Raw genomic sequence first — 25,278 nt, forward strand, 5'->3', positions numbered from 1 at the left:
TATTAGATTTATTAAGGATGTAAGTGAATTTTGCACAAAGCTATATCGGAACGAGTGTGGGTTGGTGAGAACTTTACGCTTGGATTTGGTAAAATAAACCATTTAGTTTTAGTTTTAAATCGTATTAGAACATACATAAATAGGATATGTTGTATGATTGCCTATGGAAAGGTCATTCACAAATTGCCAAGCAACGAACAATTTAACTTCTTTAGGTCACCACACGGCCTTCAGTGAAGGGCAAAACCCATACAATAAGACAAGCTGTAAAACGCCAATTAATAAATAATGTGAAACAATTCATTCAAGACGAACATCTTTATGAAAAAAAAAAACGTAAAACGAATAACAATGAACATAAAAACAACGGCAATCATTGGACTTAAGCTCAACTCTCCTTCTAACCCGGGTTATAGATGAAAATATAAACAATAAAACAAATTATAAAGATCTGTTGATTTCTGATTTGGTCTGTAAGCTAGTAAAAAATCCAAAAGAACTGATCAGCACACCTAGTTTTCTCAGACAAAAGTATCAAACAAATATATCCAACAGGATTTAGTGAAAACGATGATTTCTTTGGATGGATAAGTTGATAAAAATTCTTATATTGGGTGTAAACTGTGGTGCCCTGATGATACTTCGTGGTGTAAAATTGGATCATGCGTTTTAATTTTATGGTAAGTGTTTCAAGTTTCCAAGAGAGTAAAATTTATTTTCCTCCGAAGTCGCATATAGAAATGATCCCCTTAAGCTTAAAATTTTACTTAAAGACAAAACACACGTGCATTATTAAGTCAACACAAAAGGTCAAAGGTTGTAATGTAGAACGTACATGTACTGTCCTATAGCTTTATTCTTGATTTCAATCGTCGTACGGCAATCGTATCTTAAAATAATTCAAAATTAGAGTAGAATATGATAATACCCAATGAAAGATTCTTCCACACTCACAAGATTTTGCAATTTTTGGAATAGGTTGTATGCAAAGTGTATGCTAAGACGCTATATATGTTATATCCCGAGCACATGACGGTCAGAAAGCTAGTTAACATTCGTTGCAAGGTTTTGTTATAAGTACCATGTATATAAGGGAAGAAAGGCCAGATCATATGGTCTTTTTAAAAGAAAAGAGTTCCAAATTCTGTTATTTTTAACTCATCCATTCATTGAAAAAAAATTCTAATCTGACATCAAATCCAAGCACACACCCCCTTTCGCCGGATAAAAGTGGTCGGTGTCTTTATAAGTATACTAAATATATTATTTAAAAGTTTAATTTTAACTAGCATTTTTTTCTTTAAGTGCATCCACATTACACAGCCACTTCTTTCTAACAATGATTTGGCTGTATTATCCCTATATTCCCTGTGAAGATTTTTTTCTAGGGTACATGTACAAATGTACGTATGGATAGTGCATGCGACGCGTACCTATAATTTTTTCATTATTTAACAAATATGATAGGCAATTGAAAATATTTATTTCCAGTTCCCTAGTACTTCTTAAATATTACACATAGTACATGACACTGCAACAACTGACAAGCATTCTTTTCAGGTTCACAAGTAGTGAATTCCTCTATTTCCTTAATGTTACATTTATTTCATATTTTTCTTGCCTTCCGTAATAGGATTTTTGCGTCTATTATCATGGTACCATTTATATGTAGCTATACTTGTACATGTATGTATTCCTGACATATACACATATATATTTATAGTAACTGCTAACTATTTTAACTTAATATACATACATGTGTATACTATTGTCATAAATAAAGTCAGTATTATAAAATGCAGTTGTTATTTTAAAGGGAAAGTACAGATAAGTGTGTTATAACAGCGTATGTCAGATTGGATCAACATGTGTTTATACCTAGATGAAGAAAATAAATTCAATATTTATTTATCACGCTGTTACTACTCTGATTCCCGCTATGATCCTGGTTAAGTTACTAATAACCAAACATAAAATTCAGACTTGTATCAAACTTGAATGTTGTGTTAATACTCATCTACATTGTTGATGATTCTACCTTTTTACGGTCGTATCAAACTGCAACTTGGGAAGCTTTACATTCCTTGTTGAATTAGAATTGGTTAATATTAGGTTGCATCGTATTATATGCATCACATGAAGAAATTGTGATTGTGGGCATTATAGTATTTATACTTGTACATAGATAGTAAATAATTCAATAATTTTGATGAGAAAGAGGTGCGAGATGAATATTTTCAGCGTTACGGAAAGATTCATGTCTACACCAGATTAGGTTAATCTTAATAACATTTTATAAAAGGGTAAAGAAAGGTTTGTATTGATTTGGAGGAATGTCGCGTAGTCTTCTGACCAACCACAATTATGTCACCGTCGGGATGTTTCTCGGTGCCGCATCCTGTACACTTTGTGCACATGTGTAATGTAATTGCCTTTTCTATAGAAAAAAATCGGCATAATTTTAAATTAGTACAGTTAGAGACAGTGTGATTATTAAACAAACATAAGAAATTCGGGACTGAAATCGTGAGAAAGGAACTAAGAGTAAAACGTAAAACTTAATTCAAAAGACAAAATGTAAAGAATAACCTTAAACAACTTTAAACAACAATTCTAACGACGCGATACAATAACTAATCATAAACTCACAGACTAAGAGCTGTTGAACTGACAATTCAACAGATTACAACAGAATCACGATAAAACAGATTTTACGTAGTTTGCATATGTTGACGGAGAGAAAAAAATCTGCGAACGGAAACATTTTAAATAAAAGCCACGTTAAACACTACCACAAACACTTCAAAAGCAAAAATAATCAAATTTTCTGATTTTTGCGAATAAAACTCCTAGAAAATAGAGTGAAAAGTGTACTAAAATCATATCTGAATAAATATCACTGTTAGATGTGTAATTGTATCAAATCACTTGTGGTATTAAACCATGCCACCTTTCCGATATACACGCACATGTAACATTGAACATAATTGTTGACAAGCTTATTGACGTGATTATACAGCTAAACTAAGATAAGTGTATGTCATGCATACATCGGCAAGCTTTCGATGTGCCAACTCACTTATTCTTTTCTATAATTTATACAGTTAGAAGAAATCCCAAATTTGGTATGTTGGTAGATACACGTTTAACGTTTCCCTCTGATTTTTTGCAATCAAATACAAAGCGTGATCCAATTTGGATTAAACGTACCCCATTCAACACCATTTTAATTAAAGATCGAGGCTTTATCTTAGTTTTATTTGATGCTTTTTTTGTTGAAAATTAAATGTTTACTAATTCCTAACTTAAATTGAAAATAATAACTGTTGTCAAATAGTAACTTTTAAGGTCATTGGCAACGGCATTAAACAACAGGATTCAATTTTCCGCCTCAAGTAAACGAGAGCGCGAGTATGCTCGTCGCGGTAGGTTTCTGCCTGATTAAATATCATTTGCATGCTATAGTGTCATAATCGATACATCAGTGGTCACATCAGCACAACGAATAATTTACAAAAAGCAACCATTACTCATTGTTTTAGAAAAATAATGACTGATATCTGAAAAAAATTTTGGTAAGAGACTTTTTGAAACGTACTTCAAAACGGCAAAAACGCATCCACCACACATCTTCGCTATATGTTTTTTACAAAGTATGGGGAATCTCTACCAAGAACTGCATATTTGTATTCTAGTGTACCGTCCTTTCTGGAGTAACACCGGTGTATAATGTTTTTGAGTCGAGATTTTAACTGAGTATGTGGAATATAAGTATAGAGTTGAAAAATCATAGGTTTTCATGCTATTGTACTCAGAAAATAATCTTGAATTGAAGGTTTCCAGAAGATTTTTCGAAATTTTCAGGATTCACATCGAATTAATACAACTACGGGAGTAACAAATGTCGTGGTAGGACTGGAGACACTCATTGACAGCTGTGATTATAAATGTTGAAAGAGGTTTTGTGGTACAATTTGTAGATCTAGCTATCTAACGTTGTTTGTTGTGGGTTTTTTTGGAGTTTAGAAATCCAGTATACAGACGGTAGATCACAATCGTCGTTTTTGGTAGAGAGATCAAAAGGGGATAGTGCAGATTTATGGTTTTCCACTATTTTTTCTATGGAAAGTGTGGTAGCAGTATAGGTCTTATTACTACTATTATTTTTACGTCTACCTCTGATGATAAACATTGGATGTAATACGTTTTGCAGACAAAAAGTAACCGTGCCGTGCTAAGTCATTGGTTCTCAATTCATAGATCGAGTGGTTGAAATGCGTGGGGCTTCTACACTTTTTACATGATTTATACAAATAGGAGTGAAAATATTGAAAGCTTTGGTTTGCCAGCGAATATATACTTACAGTTGCATAAATTTAAACAACTTCAAGAAGAAAATGATTAACAATGACAGAAATATTTAATTTTTACATGTGTGAAGACTAAACTCCACAGAGAGACGACACAACTTCTTTTCGAAGATTAAATAGAATTCATTATGTTCTGTCATGTTCGATTGGACTTTTTACATAAAGTAAATTAAATTCATATTCTAAGATTCCAACCGTTCCGATTTCGATCTTCAATGAAAATATTGATTTCATCCCTTTTTACGGAACGTTACTCCTGCACCAGTACCCCAGATACACAGAGTATCACTATTATATTTCCACCCTCCTGTACGAGTCCTAAAAATAGTGTACAAAGTAGTTGTATTTTAGCAACGCGGGGATCTATGCCTAACGGAAATGAAAAGTTGACAGACAACAAGAAGAACTGTAGTCTTCTTACTTTCTAAACACGATTATCGGAGTCATACACATATCATTGGACCACTCTGCATTATATATACAAGCTATTTTTGAAGATTTAAATAATTTTCCGGTCACGTGTATACATTTTCATTGTAGCCAAATGGAGATTGAGAACCAATGACGTAGCAGTTCTATATATCGTAAGTGGGTGTTACATCCGGTTTTCATTTATGCATATCAGTTATGTGGTCGTGATAACACAAATAAATCATTCTAACTTTATTTAGCGCTAATCTGATGAGAAAACGTTTGTCATACTCTTATCGAAACATACTCTACTGTTTTTAAATATAAATGTTTAAAAAATGAAATTTTTGTGTTATGTCTTCTTTAATAAAGGAGCACAACCTGCCGATAAATTTTACCGGATAGAAATGTTGACAAAAAGAAATTGACCGAAGTAATCATGTCCTCAGAGATCCAGTAATTATAATTTTTATATTTGTCTGTTTCGTCTGATAAAAAATACCCTTTTTTTGTTACAGCAAATATATTTTTATCTGTTTTATCGAAACACGATTTGATAAGATTTTTTTAATCAAATGGGGAAAATTTCTGTTAAATAAGGTAATGTGGAAATTTTATGTAAAGTGTGGTAAAAACATAAATGACCACAATTTTTATAGATTTATCTAAAGCATGTATATAGTTTGTCACACTTAAAAATAGTTTACACCATAATGATCATATGATGTATTCCAAAAATTCATAATTACTTCTTTTTTTTAAGTTAGAGCACAGGTTTAAAGTACAGAAATTTTAGTTGCAGTACAGTTATTGGACGCTGAGATAAAACGGAATTCACGGGAATTTTTGTTTAATTTATTAACCAATACATGGTAGGGTATTGACAAATGTCAGCGGGGCCCTTTCGCTTATCTTTGTCAGTTATGTTATTCTTTAGTCCTTGAGTCTATGTTGAACACATGGTTTTAAATATAGAAGAATTCAAACTTTCATTACATCAGTACATTAATAAAGTATTTATATCACAACACTGCCACATTATTGTCTGCCGGTACAAATACGAACTTAGAACCGAGGGTCTGAAGTCCAGTAGATGTATTTTAAGTCATTCTACTGTAATTGTTTTAAACTAAAATCAAACACTAAACTTACTTTTGTTTATCATGACACGTAATTCTTCAGTAAGATCAACAGGGATTTCTGGTGAAATAAAGCGATCCTCTTTTCCAGGGAACAATTTGATGTAAGCAGTCGACGCCATGTAAATTGGTACTGTAGTTTTAATGCTTCCAAACGTTTGGAACTCACCGTTTGCAAGGGGTATGAGCGGGAGACCCTTTAGATTAGTAGAGTCGTCTTCAATAATGTACCATAGGATGCCTATCTTTTCTTTCCACGTTAAATCATTCAGGACGCACGGAGACTCCATTAGAAAACATGTGAAATTTCTACCTTTTACTTCTTCGATAATACTTTTGTTAATTAGTGTTTGCATATTTTCCTTATCTTCTATTACTGGTTTTCCAAGAATCAATAACACTTTCTTTATAGTTTTTTGAATGTCCAGACGTTTTGGATAGTCAACCTTTAAGTTGGTTAAACGGACAAGCATTGCTTCGTTCTTATTTACCCATTGCCCACCAGCTTTTGGAGTGAAAAAGAGTGGTAAAACAGCGATTTTAGAGTACAGAGAATCCACGAGCCTAGACCAAATATACAAACGCTTCTGTTCACGCGGCAAGCAATCATACACCATTTTCACGGAATCGCCTGAGTTTGAGTTACTTTTGCTATCTTTAACTAAATGTTCGAGAAGCTTGATGTATGCTCTTGTAACGACTTCTATTACCAATAATTCATTCCATCGTACAAATTTATCTGACGATTCTCCATATCCTGATAGCTTCAAAGTCCGCCGATTTTGACTCAAGGCAAATTGTCCATTTACGTGTATTGGAAGGTTTGAGATGTTTGTAGAAGGCAGTGGTAAACAGTTGAATATTCTTCCTGGTGTACGAGTGGTACCGTACTGTAAAGCTAAACTTACATACGGAAGGCATCCTATTTCCTTATCGTCTACAAGACTTGCTAAATTGGTAGAAATTGTCTCTTTTCCTGCATAGAAATTTACCATTGCCAGTTTCATTCTGTATCTACCGTTTCGAATTTCAGTTTTACTGTATACGTAGTTATCTTGCATATCTGGTTCGTTTTGAAACAACTTTTTGTTTGCTTCTCTGTCATTTTCGTCCATCTTAAGTTCTACAACATTGTTTCCGTCTAAGTGAAAGATTTCTATTCGTGAAATACTTTTAAGAAACATGATCACCATCGATGCCTCCTTGGTGTACAAGTCAATGATAGCTTTCATTTTTGACGAATTCCATACGGTACTGGATAGATGGTTAGCTTTTGTTCGAAGAGGTAACCAGAGTAACGTCCCTTTAAAAAAGCCCCTCTCGATTGAGTTGGTGGTAAGGCCAAACATATTGAATATTTTTGAGTTTTTTATAATCGTTGACATTTCGTCTAACTTCTTTTTAGTACATTCTCGGTCAAGTTTAAATGGGTCAATCATCAGAACGTGTTTTCCACTGATAATCACTGGATAATCTGTAAAGCACAATGTATTAATGTGATTTCCAAGACAAAATATTGTTTTTTACATTCTGAAGTTAACTATCTTAAATGTCATAAAGAAAGACGCAGAACAAACAATATTTTCCTTTTTGAAACTACGCAGACATTTTGTCCTTGAATTACATTCTTTTGATTACCGCTATAACCTTGGTTTCCTTGATTACTCTTTTTATAAATTAACACAGATAAAACTATACACATACAAAAATCTGAAATCAATATTCTGTATAAACTTGAAATATTTTGATGGTACAAAAGGTTCAGTTTCCATAAATGGAATGATTCAGACATGTTACCTGTCAAGTGGAAAACAGACTTGTCCATATCGACCAATCTTGTTGGTTTTCTGTTCTTTGTGACTCAAACATACACTGATTATCCCCTTCCAGTCATCTTTGTCAAATGTACTGTCGTTGTACACACACAAAGCTGGTGACTAGAATGTATATGCTAGTATGAAGTTAAAGAACACAGTGCAGATAACGTAGAGGAATTCTTTTACTGTATCTTTTGATGGTAGTGGTATTGTGCACAACACTGTCTGCCCGTCTGTCCCATAACTCAAAATCAATATAATTATTTAAATACTTTGGAACAATGTATGTTTTCAGTAAGGTTCCATTTGCTTAATTTTCAGTTAAGGAACAGTTAATTTGACAAATGGAGACGAGCGTATATTGCTTCATTATCAAAAAATTCCTTAACTGCAATGTGAATACAGTTGAGTTAAGATCCCAGTTTACATAGCCAAAGATAAGAGAGTACATAAAATTGTGTTTGTGCTATGATGTACTGCAGTCTGACCCCCAATTTTGATAATTCGTATTTTGAAACAACGATAATGTAGTTTAAATATTTTACCTGAAAATATTGTCCATAATTGCAGCAAAGTTCTCTCTGTACATTGCAATATTTTATTTTCATCTCTGATGCTTCAGCATCTTCAGCATTTTGAACCAGTTCCTAGAATTGTATAGTCACGTTACCGCTATTATAAGATCTTAAACATTGGTACCGTAATAATAAAGTTTACACTTTATTTGATACGACATACTGTGAAAGTACTATTGTTCATGGGGTAAAACATTTTGTGGTTTTCGAAGGTTGACAAACCACGAAATTTGGTTCGCAACGAAAAGAAGATCCCCATTCACGTGTATACTGAAAACCTCAAAACCACGAATTCAAGAATCCATGAACTTGTACTTCTCCTCGAATCCACGAAAATTGGTTTCCACGAATTAAAGTACTTTCACAGTAATAAAATTGCCTTTGACAAAATTATTTTTTGGTGACATTCCTCTTCATAACATTGTTCAAAAATGTTTGTTGGAGTTTGGGCTGATTCATTGTATATTTCAGAGAGAAAAAGATCAACGTATTTTATCTTAAAATATTAATTAAAAATGCAATTATCTCCTATTTTAACTCATTGATAAATATTCAGTGATATTACTTATTTAAAATGTAAATAACGGATCACTGCATCAACCAACTAATCGCATGGGAATCACTTACATTTTGTAAAATCAAAGATATGCACATGCAGTCAACGATTTAACATTTACGTAATTAATAAAAATTCTTTTTGTTATCAAATAAAATCTAAATGCAGTGTTTGTGTAGCTGTTTCCTCTATTTTAAATGAACACGGACGGTTTTGTTATTTATTAACAAGTAAAGAGAGTTGAAAATACATAACTTTTTGTCAAACTCAATATAACAATATTAGACATACAACAAATACACTTCTTAAACACACCCGAAACACTGTCAACAGACTGAAATGTTCCATTGGAATATTTAAACCAAAGAAAACAACAAACAAAACGCAAACAAAAACAAACAGACAATCCGAAAATCAAGAAAAGAAAACAATTCTCACAAATTTGGTTCATAGAATTATATTCCACAATGATTTGCACTTAAAACTAATTTTATTTTATTGTCAAATAAAGCATAACAAAAGGGTAAGAAGTGTGTTCCAAATTATTTTGCCTTTTTTCGATTTACAAATTATTTCAATATTGGACATACAAACATTTAGGATAGACTATCCACTAAAATAGCACAAAATGGTAATGTGCAAATAATTAAGAAGAGATTGAGTGAGTAAGTTGGGAGGAAATGATAATAAAACAATTATTTCCTCTATGCGAAACAAGACAGACTGACAGTTATTGTAGATTTCCAGGACTATGGGCCCATCTATTTGAATATCATGGTCGTGTAATGATAACACATTTAGTATTAAAGTACTAAATGGGTTTGATAATCCATTTCTAAAAACAATCCGAGACAAGAAAAATGAATGCCTTTGTTCAAAATCAAGTCACAATAAAAAAATAGTATGTCAAATATTTGTTAAACAAATGAAAGGTCTTTCTTTTGAAACCTGTCTCTTTGTAATATACAAGTAAAGACATTTGGTTTGATACATAACATTTCATTCTGTGTACTGATCATTTGTTTGTCCATTGTGAATTTTAAAATATATACCCACGCCCTGACAAAAAAAAAATAAATTGTCAATAGATCAAAAACAAGACAAGATATCTCAAATTTGAATACTATATGATAATCTATAGAACATATGCAACAAAATTACAAAACAATTTGGACGATTATAAAGCTCATTTTGATTATTAAAATATGATGCAATAACAAACTCCTGAACCGGAAGTCGTAGAGACATATGAAAGTACCACCAAACATCTTAGGATTACTTGACCTTAAAAAAAACTTACAAGGTCAAGGTCATACAATTATATCAAGATTATAATCGGATTCTGCAAAACATTTAAATTGTCATAACTTTTGAACAGACGGTCTGACAGATGTCAACTAGTCTCGAAATGTCGGGTTTATCGAGAGGATCATTTCATACGTTATATGTATGCGCTTATCTCTTATCGTTTTCTATATATCAAGGCCTGTAGTTTGCAATGAGAAGGCTTACTAGCAATCTATGACATTTGACCTTAGATGCAGATGAAAGGTCACATTGACCAAAGATCATTGATGAAGAACCCATGTCTCTACAACTTCCGGTTCTCGAAATATAAATTTAAAAACGTAAGTATGGTATTTAAGGGATATAAATCCTGTATATTTGATAACAAAATACAAATTTATGTTTATTCATTAGGTCTTCTGCTTGTGTACATGAAACAGTTTTCAAAATTATTTATCTATAATTTGAAGATATGGGGATTGAAAGCGATTGTTTTAAAGGAACATAACTCATAAAGAGGATAATGAAATCCTTAGCAGGGTCTTTATCTAATAGAGCATGTTAACATCTACATGTTCACCAAGTATCATGATATCCTGAAAAAAGAGTTCGGGGGACCATGTTGAAATAAACGGCAATAAAGGGGAGATAACTTTTAGAATGGATGATGAAATTCCTTAAACGGTCATCCCATGAAAGTCCCAAATGAGATCTATCGATTGTCCAAATTTGGTAATGATATCTTGAAAGATGAATGGGTGAGACTATGTCAAAATAAATTTTGGAAATATCGGGAAAAAAATTAAAAGTTCAATTGTACAAAAAGAACTGAAATGTATTTCCTATCCATTTCTAATCAACTCTGCTTCAAAGTACTTAACTAAATACATTTAACCAGTTAAAGAAACGGCACTATGTCTTGGTTACTAGAGCGGTCCATGATCGTGAGACCAGTAAAATAGTTCTTCTATTTATATAAACATTAGTTAACTAGTGAATACAGAAAGTGTATATTTGTAAATGTCATAAAACAATCAATTAATAAAGGGACTAAATGATAGTTTTCATAAACATAAAAAAATCAAAGGTCTATGCATTGTAAGTGGATAGTTTGTGTATGTATTAATCAATATGGATCAACATAAAGTTGAGAATGTGTGAACGTTTAAATAATTTGATTATGATCTTCCTACATATTTGATTTTAATGCTGCTGATGAGAGGTTATTCGTTGAACATGTGTACAGCATATCCAAATTTACAATATATAAAACTGGTATTTTTTTATATTTAAATCATATTTGTAAATCCATTGGAAAAGTGTATGAATATTGTTTACCTGTGTGAGTAGTAATTTGCCTCCATTGTGTCAGTAAGCCCAAAAACATTGGAACAATATGTTTTTTTCAGTAATGTACGACTTACGGTTTTAAAGTTGTAGTGATCAGCCGAATTGTTTCATTCTAAGTCGCGAAAAAACATTGTCAGATAGTACTGGCATCTCTTTCTGAACAAATTGGAGCTTCCGGCTTTTGTGTACCTATAACGGTTTTAGATATTTTTTTTCCTAAATTAGATTTTCCGCTCCCGGGCAGATAAATCTGGATCAGAAAATGATCACGTCTCACAGGATGAATTCCAAAGTCTTATCTCATATTGAAAATATTGTCAAAATCTTGTCGTGATACGATTTAATCAGTAGGGGTAGATTGGGCGGCAGAAAAAAAAAAGAATAATAATAATCAGAAGAAACATAAGAATGTCATTAAAACGGGAAATATCTTAATAATGTTGAACACCCAATTGTTGATCCATTACAAGCACGGTAGTTTCCAACATTTCGAGTTGTTACCCTGATATTGCCTTTTTAAACGGATTTTCATTAACTTTCCCTTTTGACCATTGCATAAAGTTTTTCAGTTCGGTAATTTTATTATTACCCTAAGCATTATTGTTGCTTTCATTGTTCATTGTAGTGAGTCACATATCGCCATTCAGTAAATATGAGCATGAACTTGTTTGATAGGAGAGGAAGACAATTCGAGTGGTATACTTCCCGACAAGAACTCGCTTAAAAAAAACATGTTTTGTGATTTTTCATTCTAAAGAGTTATCAAGGGAACCAAGGTTATAGCGGTAATCAAAAGGATGTAATCCAGGGACAAAGACCAGACACGAAAAACTGACATACACAACAAAGAACATAAAGTAACTAAAACCATACATATAAAATAACAAAAGCAAATGAACAACTGGGACTCCATTTAAAACTGGGAGCATGGACCAGGTGCACCTGTAGGGTAGGCGTCCTCTGCTTTTCTAGAAACACCTGCCGAGTTGCTCATCAAAATCAAGTCCAGGGTAGACGAAAGAGGAAAGGAAAACAATTGAACAAGTCAGTTTTCATGGCGCAGATGGAGACCACTTCAATCTTATAGCAACATAACCCTGTTCTAGAAGCCTATTTGTTAGAAATGCGGGTCAATCCATTTGCTTATTCCTTCCTTCATAAAAAATTCTTAAGTTTAAAACTACCCGTAACTTATTGATGAAGTTATTGTTTACAAAGAGATTTATAACTGATTATACCAATGTTTGATCATTTGTAATAGTAACTGCTAATTTCTAATAAAACATTTCAACAATTTTAATTTTAGCAATATATACCTAATTTGAAATATCAGTTTCCAAGCGATTTCTAACTGATTAAAAAATCTATTACATACTACTAATGATTATGGACCGTCACCAACTTGATAAATATACATACACAAGTTTAATCCATTATCCTGAGAGCAAGTCTGATTAAAGGACTGTCACCAACTTGATAAATATACATACAAAAGTTTAATCCATTATCCAGAGAGCAAGAGTCTGATTAAAGGATTGTCACCAACTTGATAAATATACATACACAAGTTTAATCCATTATCCAGAGAGCAAGAGTCTAATTAATTAAATTAGTCTAACTAGTGTCTTTAGATGTAATTCTGTATTTCTGTTATGATTACCAAATCAAACAACAATAACAACAAAACATACATGAAAAAACATGTAGACAAGAAATATGTAGTATAGTAAATGGATGTTTCATATTTGAAAGCCTCCTGAAAAATTAAATGTTTCAATTCATTATGAAATTCATTATTTGAAACAAATAGTACAGATGTACAGACATGTTATGTTCTTAATACATTTATGAAATGTTAAGCGTTTGATCCGCAAACTGTGTTGAATTAAGACTTACGTATAGAATCTGAACATCTTCTGGATATTCTCTTAAGATATTTTTTAACTGATCCAATAATGACGGACGCCTCATTGCAAACGTGTCCTCATCATCGTCGCACGAATCATCTTCGAGTATAGACGCCATGATGGTCAATCAACTAGATGACAAAGGCAAAGTTCAAAATTTTCAAATGTCGTATTTCTGTCACTAAACTGATGATTATTGCTATTATAGAACTACTTTCCGTTTCTGTCCCAAAACAGTGTTGATTTAATATCACACTGTATATTTATATGTATTTAGTTATCTTTTTTATCTACAGGTTATTCAAATATGCCCTGTCTAGTGAATATTGAAAGTTGTTTTTAGAAAATTGAAACTGATAAAACATTTTTTTGAAATTTAAAAATAATGGTTTGATTTGCGTTGTCGCTCTATTCAGTTTCATGATGTAACCTTTCAGCTCCATTTCACAATTTGCCTATGACCATAATCAGAATTACATGTATGACCATAATCAGAATTACATGTAGTGTTATTAACTTGAATGGTTGTAATGGTTTACACTGAAATATAGGTGAACACGGTCTGACAAGTCTATACGGGTTGTTTGTCGTTCATGTTCTTCTTCCTCAAGGTTTTGGAAAACACATCTTTCGTTGGGTTGTTAAATTCGTGGTTTGGGCAACCCACGAAATCCACGAAAATTGGATCACCAGGAACAATTAGTGTTTCACAGTATTTGATAAGTTGATTAGTTGAACAACATTGGTTCATCCTTCCACGTTTTCTAAATTGGGTTTCTATTTTTTTGCTGTTGGATTTTAAAGCTCATTTGAAAACGAAATAGTAGGTTTTTTCTGTTTTAATTGTGTAATTATTCAATTACTTTCCTTTGAGCTCTGGACTTTAGTGATCACAACTTATTGGTGCTCAATTGTCTCTACGAGTTTAACTGTTTCTGTCTGGTTTTGTTGAAAAAATTGATCTAACTGTTGTGCTAGTGTAATCGATTTACTTATCGGACAAGATTAAGGATGCTAAAAATAACCTTTATGATGAATAGGATGCATAATATGTGTCATGTTTTATATAAATTTCTTCTTTCGGTTTCGATTTCCAAAAATTAGTATTGGATTTAAGAAAAAGCAAATATATCAAAGTACATCTGTATCAAAGTGCCTTCTGAAAAATAGAGAATCTCACAACTTATTCAATCTAGATCTTTTCATTGTCCATTCAAATTTAATAATCTGATTTTATTCATAAATTATTTATTTGCAAAAATATACCCAATTTGGGTGAAACAGATACAAAAACATGCAGCGAAAATAGATGCAGCAAACAACTCTTGAAAAAGTCTCCTATTTTATACATAAATTCATTTGTTTTATTAAGAAGTGTTTTCAGTTGATTGAATGATTGATACTAATAACGTAATGTCAGGATTACTTATCATTTTAAAGAATAATCAAGGGAACCAAGGTTATAGCGGTAATCAAAAGAATGTAATCCAGGGACAAAGACCAGACATGGAAAACAGACATACACAACAAAGAATATAAAGTCACTAAAATCATACATACAAAGTAACAAAAGAATATGAGCAACTCGGACTCCACTAAAAACTGGGAGCATGGACCAGGTGCACCGGTAGGGTAGGCGTCCTCTGCTAGAAACACCAACCGAGTTGCTCATATAAAGTCAAGTCCGTGGTAGACGAAAGAGCAAAGGAAAACTATGACACGTTGAATGAATCAGTTTTCATGGCGCAGATGGATACACCTTAGCGATCCACGAATTCATGATGACGACCATAAAACTTCTGTAATGATGACTGCAATCTTGTAGCAACATTACCCTGTTCCAGAATTCTATTTGTTAGAATTCTAGAGCGGTACAAAACGTCTGCGTAGTTTAGACAAGTTATGGCATAACGTATTAGTTGTAATATGAACACTACATACGCAGTCAAAGTCAACCTCATAAAGGAGTAACGGAATAGGTCAGCAAGTAGAGAAGCACAAGTTGTTCCCATTAGAAAAAAATTGATTTCTCAATACGATACTTTGTTCAATGAAAAAATAATGATAATTTTCGTCTGTATAATATTGCCGGTATTGTTTTATAAGCGAATTTCCCTGGGGTTTTTTACTATGTCTTTAAGTATAATAATGGCTTTTAAAATGTTAGTTGGTTGGCGTACATATGAATATACGTAGATACAATTGTTTTCTTTTTTGTCCTTCGCCACTGTTTTATGTCACTTTAAACGTTGAAACGTATATATTATGTACCCTTACATGAAAAATATACAATATTCAATATATTTCAATAGTACATAACATCCATTAGCATTTGCTTTCCCTTCATTACATACATAAAACCTACTGTTTTCGGAAGCAACTGCAGAAATGAAAGAGTAACCAAGGGAACCAAGGTTATAGCGGTAATCAAAATAATGTAATCCAGGGACAAAGACCAGACATGGAAACAAAGAACATAGAGTAACTGAAATCATACATACAAAGTAACAAAATGAAGGTTTTATTGCGTAAATGTTCATTTTAAGTTTATTCATTGTTGAATGACATTGACTAATTGAAAAGAATATAGACTACTTTTTGAACATAAGACCTGAATTCGGCAAAAAATATGCATTAAAATAGGAAGAAAATCATCACGTTTGCCATAAAAAAGTTTCGATTTCAGTTTTCCTGTATCGTCTACGTATAGTTTTAAGATTAGATATGAAGCAGAGGAAGATTTGTTTCTTTTCATTACAAGTTTGTTATGGAGGATCAGATATAAGTATTCTGTGGAACGAGAATTATCAGACATAACATCATCTGTATAGCGGAAATTTAAGGGCTGCGGTTTTCTTTTTTCAGTAGCCATTGTAAAATTCTATCTTAATACGAATAAAGAAACGGATCGGCCTAGAAGGGTATACAATTTGTGTTGTCCCAATAGATGTTAAGTAGACTGCTGGAACAGTTGTCCCCTCAACTCGACAGAGATATTGTTGGCTAGAAACTTAAACATTATAAAAACATTAGTCTCAGTGTACTTGCTTTTAGAATTATTGTTTTGTAAAGTTTCATTATTCGATTAAAAAAGGAAAAGCCATATATCATCACCTAAATACCAAATAACATTGGGATTGACAAATGATTTTAATCATGTCCTCTTCATGAATGGCGCTAAGTGCATATGTTGGGTTGCCAAGTTTTGTCAAGGCCCATTTACTTACGTGTTTTATATAAATTTTGTTTATGTACAATAAAACAATTACCTTATGTTGTCAAATAGAAATGGGTGTTTCCTTATCACTTCAACAAAACAAGTAACATCCATTTAACAAACATTGATGTTCACAACCATTTAGGGTGAATAATTGCTGTACTATTGTTATCATTGCTAGCAAATATGGAGTTAAATACCTTATGCATCCAATGAATGCACCGTTAGCAAACGAATTCTTTACAAACAATGATGTTTAAGACAACCTATAGATAAATCGGGTTACACTGCATGTGTCAGTCCTTTAAATAGACTTCTTTCCGTTTTGATATCAGATAATAAGCCACTGATTCATTTTAAAGAAATGAAAGGAAGCTTTATAAACTTTTGTTCGAATAATTGTTTTTTAAACTAATCATTTGGTGTTTTAGTGTTTCATTGTATCAACTGTCCCTACATATCAAGAAAATGTAATGACCTGTGAATATCAAAACTTTCAAGCTTTTCCATATTATTCATTACTAAAATTCAAAACCTGCACACAACCAATTACATATTTGACATTCAGGCACATTTCCATGTTTGTGGTTTTTGTTCTTATATATTATGAGAGATGTCAAGAATAATAAACGAAGACTTCCGATCATCACTGTTTTCCAGAGGCGGGAAATTTATGTTAACTATTCCACACCGCAATTACATTTTGCTTATTTTGATTCTTTAATGTCTACAACATAAAACTTTTTCAAAGTTTGCAAGCAATGAACTGAACATCAGAGCCTTCGCTACAAAGTAAACATCTGTATCGTCGTTGAATCGAGATGAAGTTTATGTATATACCTGCAAATTTAGCCGCCTGCTTTCTATTACTTTAGTCATTGCTTCATCATTTGTTTTACCAAAGAAGTGACACGTCAATAGCTTATTAGCACATCATATCTGAATACATGGATAATTTTGTCCATTTTCATGGAATTTCAGTAATATAATTGAAAATGTTTTACGATACTGTGTCAGATATTTTAACTTACATATTGAATTTTCCACTAAAACCAATACTTTTGACAATGACTGGAAGAAAGCTAGAGTTAACCCAATTTTTAAATTATGGTATGATCATATTGTTAATAATTATCGTCCGTACTTGTTTTAATAATTGTTATAGCAAAATTATAGAAAATATGTTTTGAATACTTTCTACAAGTATTTGTCTGAAAATATAAGCTTATGTCATTTGGAATATGTAAAAATACTTATGTTTGGTTTAAATCTTATTAGAGCAACATAGAACAGTGCGTTGGTTGGAAAGGGGCATTATTTCAATCTCTAATGTAGTGTCTTTTTGGTGTATTCCAAGATTCTTTACTTGGGCCTTTGTTTTTTATATATGTTTTGTTAATGTATATCCATCTAGTCTAAAATATATCATATAATATATATATACGTCTCCGAATGTGACGACTCTATTCGCTACACTGCTCCATCGGATCAAATTGATACAGGGAAGATAATAGAAACTTATTGAAGGGTTTGAAAAATTCCCAACAATGTTAGAAATGTCAAATTGGCGATGATTTAAGAAATATAATGTACCTAAGACTTAGACCATTTATGTCAATGAAGCTTTACTTAAAAGATTATAATGATATCATATTACCACATTTTAATTACTGTTGTACTGTATGATGTAGTGGAAAAAAATAAATGAATTTTGACGTAATTTTTAAGTTACAGATGGCAGCTGTTCGCATTATACTAATGCCAGAAATATTATGACTCCATCACAAAACATATTTTCGTTACTTAGATGTATGCCAATACCAGACTATTTTTTATTCAGAAGTTTTTTTTTTAACTTTTTAAGTACTTAACAATTTAACACCTACATATATGAATATATCAAAATATGCACATGGAATGAGCTCTAGACGAACTAGACAGAGTGTTAATAATTTGTTATTTACTCCAAGATCTCGTACTGAATATTAAAAACATTCGCTAACAGTGTCTGGTACCAGTCTATGGAACAACTTATCTGACTACGTCAGAAATTGAAATACGTTAGCGTCTTTTAGAAACATCATTTAGAAGAATATTTTTCTGCATAAAATTATTGATGTCAGTTTATATGTTTTAATGAAAACCAATAGTATAATTGTAATTATTGTTTATGTATTATGTGTACTTCTTGTATAAATAAAGGCTATTATTATTATTATTATTATTATTATTATGCAGAGTAACCAAGGGAACCAAGGTTATAGCGGTAATCAAAAGAACGTAATCCAGGGACAAAGACCAGACATGGAAAATAGACATACACAACAAAGAACATAAAGTAACTAAAATCATACATACAAAGTTACAAAAGTAAATGAGCAACTCGGACTCCACTAAAAACTGGGAGCATGGACCAGGTGCACCGGTAGGGTAAGCGTCCTCTGCTTTTCTAGAAACACCTGCCGAGTTGCTCATAAAAAGTCAAGTCCGGGGTAGACAAACGAGGGAAGGAAAACTATGACCCGTTGAAAAAATCAGTTCTCATGGTGCTGATGGATACACCATAACGATCCACGAGTTCATGATAACGACCATAAAACTTTTGTAGTGATGACTTCAATCTTGTAGCAACATAACCTTGTTCCAGAAGCCTATTTGTTAGAGTTCTAGGGCGATACAAAAAGTATGCGTAGTTTCGGCAAGTTCTGGCCTAACGTATGAGTTGTGATATGAACACTCCATACGCAGGAGCTGAAGGGATGTTGCCACAGATGAAAGGAAAGTTGACAATTCTGAATGAAAAGTCATCACGTTTATCGTAAAGTTTGGTCAATAGTTTTCCTTTACCATCGATTTCTAAGTGTAGGTCAAGATATGAGGCTGACTTCACAGTATCTGTAGTATCCTTTATCTCAAGTTCTTTTGGGTAGATGCGATGTATCAAATCCCCGAAATTAAGATTGTTTAAAGATAATACGTCATCTATATAGCGGGAACTGAGATTGAAGGATCTAGCCAAACGATATTCTTTCTTTCTGATCAGATCAGCTATAAAGTCAGCCTCATAAGAGTGAAGGAATAGGTCAGCAAGTAAAGGAGCACAATTTGTTCCCATTGGAATGCCGACCGTTTGTTGAAAAACACGTCCACCACACTGGACAAATATGTTGTCGATGTTGCAGACATAGAAATCAACAAGATTGTTACTTATGAACTCAAGAATGCAGGGACAAATACCATAGAAAAATCGAAAATAAGTTTTCATAAATGCTATTCTTCTTCTATATCATCATCGAGAATATAGTAATTTAATTCAAACCTTGCATGTTTCAATATCATATAACAATTTCATGTGCAAACAGGGTGAATTGTAAAATTATTCAAATGTAATAAGTTTGACTTATTTTAGATATAATTTGTTTTTTAGTTTATAATTCGGTCTTAAAAAACCACAAACTATCTCATTTCGAATTAAGTTGCAATCATACAGTAGCACGAACAAACCACAAGTTTATTTGACACGAGTTAAATTTATTCTTCTCCTTTTCAGTTGTGTTTTTGTTACTGGTGCTCATCACTTTGCACATATTCAGCCTGCAAGTCGACTTTTGGTTGATTTATAAGGTGAATATGTCGGAGCTAAAACATACCAGGAAACTATCGAAATATCGACAACCTATTTTCCTCAGATTATAATCGAATCGCTGACAAAATGGGTCAAATATCAGTATGTGATTTTTAAGACAAAATTGGTTATTATATATATTGACCAAATATATATCGCTATTACAAGAAATTGCTATTATTTAAACACAGTTTTATACCTTATATTTCTAATAAAAAACTTTAATCTTTTTCCATCTGCTATTCTAGCACATAGTGCTTTAAGAAAAAATGTATTTATGCCAAACATTTTGCAAATAATATTGTGAAGCTATTTCTAATATTTTATTTGTTAAAAAAGAAAACAAACTTTCTATTACAAAGCAGATTTCAAAGAGAGTTCAAATAAAATGAACCATTAGATCATGTTGTATAGATTGCAAACGATCAAATAATCCTAATATTATTTTCATATAGCTAAGAGAGCGTTTGCTGCATCGAGAAAACTATGTGGCAATGTATTTTTAATCAATACCAATACAGTAAATAAACAAAAGACAAATTATTAAACAACATACAAAACTGATTGTTAGAATTTATTATTGAAAAAAAATAGAACACTCAATATAACATTATGTGAATAATATATAGCTAGGAGGGTGATAGAGGAGTTTGTTACCCCGAGAAAATCATTATCTCCCGAGGTATAGCCAAGGAATTCTCTATCACCCTCCTAACTGTATGCTATTTACTTTATAATATTATTGTTTGCTAACAAATTTGCATGTAGTTGAAAATGGAAGTGTCTTCTGTAAAAAAAAAAGACATTTACCAATCTTAAATGACTGATAGGCTTCCTTACTTACACCAAAAGAATGTCAACAAATATCGATGACATTCAGATTTTTGGGGGTATTTTTTTGTTGTTGTTTGTTTTTGTATTGTATTTGGTGTTTATTTTCTGTTCCATATCAAGGCATTATATATAACTTTAAGTTCAGATCTTAAACAAAACAGCCCCTACAGGTCCGGGTGTCAAAAAGAATAGGCATGCAGCAGCGCCACAGAGCAACTGGGATGTGTGTCCCAGGTGGTGGAATGGGGTACCCCTGGCGTGTTACATGCTGGGGTTGTCAGGCTATAACACGGAAAACCTGACCGCAAACCATAGTGGTGCACCATGTTGGGAAAGATGCCACGTTCCTCGCACATTAAAGAACCCTGCTGTGGTATTCGATAGGAGTAGGAACCTTTGCGCTCCGCCACAGGAGGTTAAATTGCCCGACCCTACTTATCCCTTCCTTTTAACTTGTGGCAATTAAAATTTATCGACCTGGTTATCCTGGTGTCCCATCCCTTTTTCATTTCATGTTCATTTTATCATCCCTTTCATGTTTATCGCCTGAATATAGCTGAAATATCGCTGTTCGGGCGTTAAACCCCAACAATTAATCAATCAATTTTTACAAAACAAAATTAACGAAAAATGAATAATTAAGTGTATTGAAATTAATAACAGAAATAGAATACATTTTTCATCTAGTGAAAACTTTTTTCTTTTTCAACCTTTCTTGCAGAGGAGTTTGTCTAATTTTTGGCACTCGGCAAAGTTTTTTTTTTTTTTTTCGAAAGAGTTTTCATTGAATCAAAGTTCTTCACTTTCAGCAGAGCTAAGATAGATTAATGGAGATGGGGTAGATTTTGTTGAATTTTGAATGCTATTCTCATTTTGGACATTGTTTGGTAAATTCATAGTCTTACTATCAGTATCATGATCATTTCGAAATTGAATAGCTTTCTTTAAACTGTCAGACATTCCCCTTTATTTTTTTTTCACTTAGTCGTGGAATAGCTCCTTATGGAAGTTTCCCTTGTATCCACTGGCAAGCATTCATTATATGCCTGGCTTCTATGCCGACTTCATCTAAGGCACTGATAGATATAGCCCGTAAGGAATGACTTGTATACCTTCGTAAAGTCCCGCTTTGACTGAAATATCAGACATCATATTGGCTAAAGTGTTTTTTTTTCATACAGCTGCTTAGTAATACTATACATGGTCACTCATCTAAAATGAATCTTTTAGTCTATGCCTAAAGTCGTTTATTTCTATGTGCATTCTAGAAAAAGTACAGTTTGAAAGACGAAACTGGCATAAGTGGATCATTTGGCCTAGCATACATTCTGCTTTTACCAACAGTGTTGTCAGGCGATATCGGCAAACATTTTTGTAAATGTTCGTCTACTATTGGGATCACTATTATTACAGTTATTTAAATGGACGTTTCTCATAACATTCCTTCAAACGCATAACTTACTCAAATTGAACTGGTACTTGATGTAACCGGAACCACTTGTACGTCTACACGAGATAGATATCTTCCTCTGATACATGTGATAGAGCAGAATATTGCCTTCGTGTTCAAGCAATCAAAATACAGAAGTATAATGCAAATTTCTAGTAGGCCTTTGTTTTATATGACCACCCCATTTAATGACTTTTTTGGTGATAAACATAGAAAATTTCATTTTCATTAGCAATTTTCTAATGCAAGCATTAAATAAATAATCAGGTGCACTCGGTGGTAATGAAAAAAGCAGGTTTTTGCAGATTTAACAACAACAGCAATAACACAAACAAACTAGCAAACAAACAAAAAAAAGTCAAGAATGCAGTGTATGGACAACAATGACATCTATTCTCCTTTGAACACTTTCTTGTCCAGTTCCAACCTCAGACAATTTTTAATTTGACAATACAATTAGAAATGTTTACTAGGTACAGATTCGTAGCAAATTTAGCATCATAAGTAAAGCAAAATAAATTCATCTCTTAATCGATGTTATATCAGTTATTGATTCGGACGTTGCGCATATTGATTCCCAATCAAACACAAAACTGACTAAGATTGAACTGGTACCTAATTTTACCGGAATCAGTTTAGCCGTTCACAAGAAGATAACAGACAAACAAATATCGCCCTCTGAGCCATATTATAGAGCAGAATAATAAAAGTAATAAAAAGTTTTTTTTTGTTTTTAACAAATAAAATATAAGAAATAGCTTCACAATATTATTTGAAAAATGTTTGGCATAAATACATTTTTTCTTACCATACTTTATGCTAGAATTGCAGAAGAAAAAAGATTAAAGTTTTTTATTAGGAATATAAGGTATAAAACTGTGTTTAAATAATAGTAATTTCTTGTAATAGCGATATAGATAAGTAATGAAACCAATTTTGTCTTAAAAATCACATACTGATATTTGACCCATTTTGTTAGCAATTCGATTATAATCTTAGAGAAAATACGTTATCGATATTTCGATAGTTTCCTGATATGTTTTTAGCTCCGACATATTCACCTTATAAATCAACCAAAAGTCGACTTGCAGGTTGAATATGTGCAAAGTGATGAGCACCAGTAACAAAAACAAAACTGAAAAGGAGAAGAATAAATTTAACTCGTGTCAAATAAACTTGTGGTTTGTTCTGTATTGTGCTACTGTATGGTTGCAACTTAATTCGAAATGAGATAGTTTGTGGTTTTTTAAGACCGAATTATAAACTAAAAAACAAATTATATTTAAAATAAGTCAAACTTATTACATTTTACAATTCACCCTGTTTGCACATGAAATTGTTTTATGATATTGAAACATGCAAGGTTTGAATTAAATTACTATTTCCTCGATCATGATATAGAAGAAGAATAGCATTTATGAAAACTTATTTTCGATTTTTCTATGGTATTTGTCCCTGCATTCTTGAGTTCATAAGTAACAATCTTGTTGATTTCTATGTCTGCAACATCGACAACATATTTGTCCAGTGTGGTGGACGAGTTTTTCAACAAACGGTCGGCATTCCAATGGGAACAAATTGTGCTCCTTTACTTGCTGACCTATTCCTTTACTCTTATGAGGCTGACTTTATAGCTGATCTGATCAGAAAGAAAGAATATCGTTTGGCTAATTCCTTCAATCTCAGTTCCCGCTATATAGATGACGTATTATTTTCGATTTTTCTATGTTATTTGTCCCTGCATTCTTGAGTTCATAAGTAACAATCTTGTTAATTTCAATGTCTGCATAATAATAATAATAATAATAATAATAATAATAATAATAATAATAGCCTTTATTTATAAAGGAAATACACATATTAGTACCTTATACTAGTTCACATAGTGGTCCGGTATTATTATACATATAAACATCATACTGTACATATACAATAAATACAATTATACCATTGGTTATAAATATATAAACTGACGTCTATCATTTTATGCAGAAAAAATGTTCGTCTAAATAAGACGCTAAGTATTTCAATTTCTGACGTAGTCAGATAAGTTGTTCCGTAGACTGGTACCAGACACTGTTAGCGAGTGTTACTTAAAAATTACGTCAATATTTCATTTTTTTTTCTCACTACACCATACAGTACAACAGTAATTAAAATGTGGAAATATGATATTATTATTATCTTTTAAGTAAAGATTCATTTGACATAAATGGTCTAAGTCTTACAGGTACACCATTTTTCTTAGACATTTTCTTGGAAATTATATCAATATTTGTCTTCCAACTTAAACATTCATCTATGATAACACCCAATAATTTGGTTAACATTTTCTAATACAACATGGAAATGTGCCTGAATGTCAAATATGTAATTGGTTGTCTACAGGTTTTGAATTTTAGTAATGAATAATATGGAAAAGCTTGGAAAGTTTTGATATTCACAGGTCATTACATTTTCTTGATATGTAAGGACAGGTGATAGATACATTGATACACTAAAAATAAACAATTATTCGAACGAACGTTTATAAAGCTTATTTTCATTTCTTTTATATGAATCATTGACTTATTATTGATATCAAAACGGAAAGAAGTCTATTTAAAGGTCTGATACATGCAGCGTAAACCGATTTATTTATAGATTATCTTAAACATCCTTGTTTATAAAGAATTCGTTTGCTAACGGCGCATCCATTGGATGCATAAGGAATTTAACTCCATATTTTCTAGCAATGATA

At 32.2% G+C, this 25,278-nt stretch overlaps 1 pseudogene across 1 annotated transcript in view; it reads right to left on the minus strand.

Annotated features, from left to right (window-relative positions):
• Window positions 1–25,278, minus strand: part of LOC148614364 (sacsin-like) — a 34,844-nt pseudogene that overhangs the window by 8,486 nt on the left and 1,080 nt on the right. Inside the window, exons 2-5 of the transcript XR_015923649.1 lie at window positions 13,402–13,543; window positions 8,283–8,384; window positions 7,718–7,857; window positions 5,934–7,394 (exon numbers count right to left, since the gene is read on the minus strand). The product of XR_015923649.1 is annotated as a sacsin-like (transcript). The remainder of the gene's footprint in view (window positions 1–5,933; window positions 7,395–7,717; window positions 7,858–8,282; window positions 8,385–13,401; window positions 13,544–25,278) is intronic.

The sequence above is a fragment of the Perna viridis genome, chromosome 6, assembly GCF_037379345.1.
Source record: "Perna viridis isolate PV_CMFRI_1.1 ecotype Kerala chromosome 6, ASM3737934v1, whole genome shotgun sequence".
NCBI lineage: Eukaryota > Metazoa > Mollusca > Bivalvia > Mytilida > Mytilidae > Perna > Perna viridis.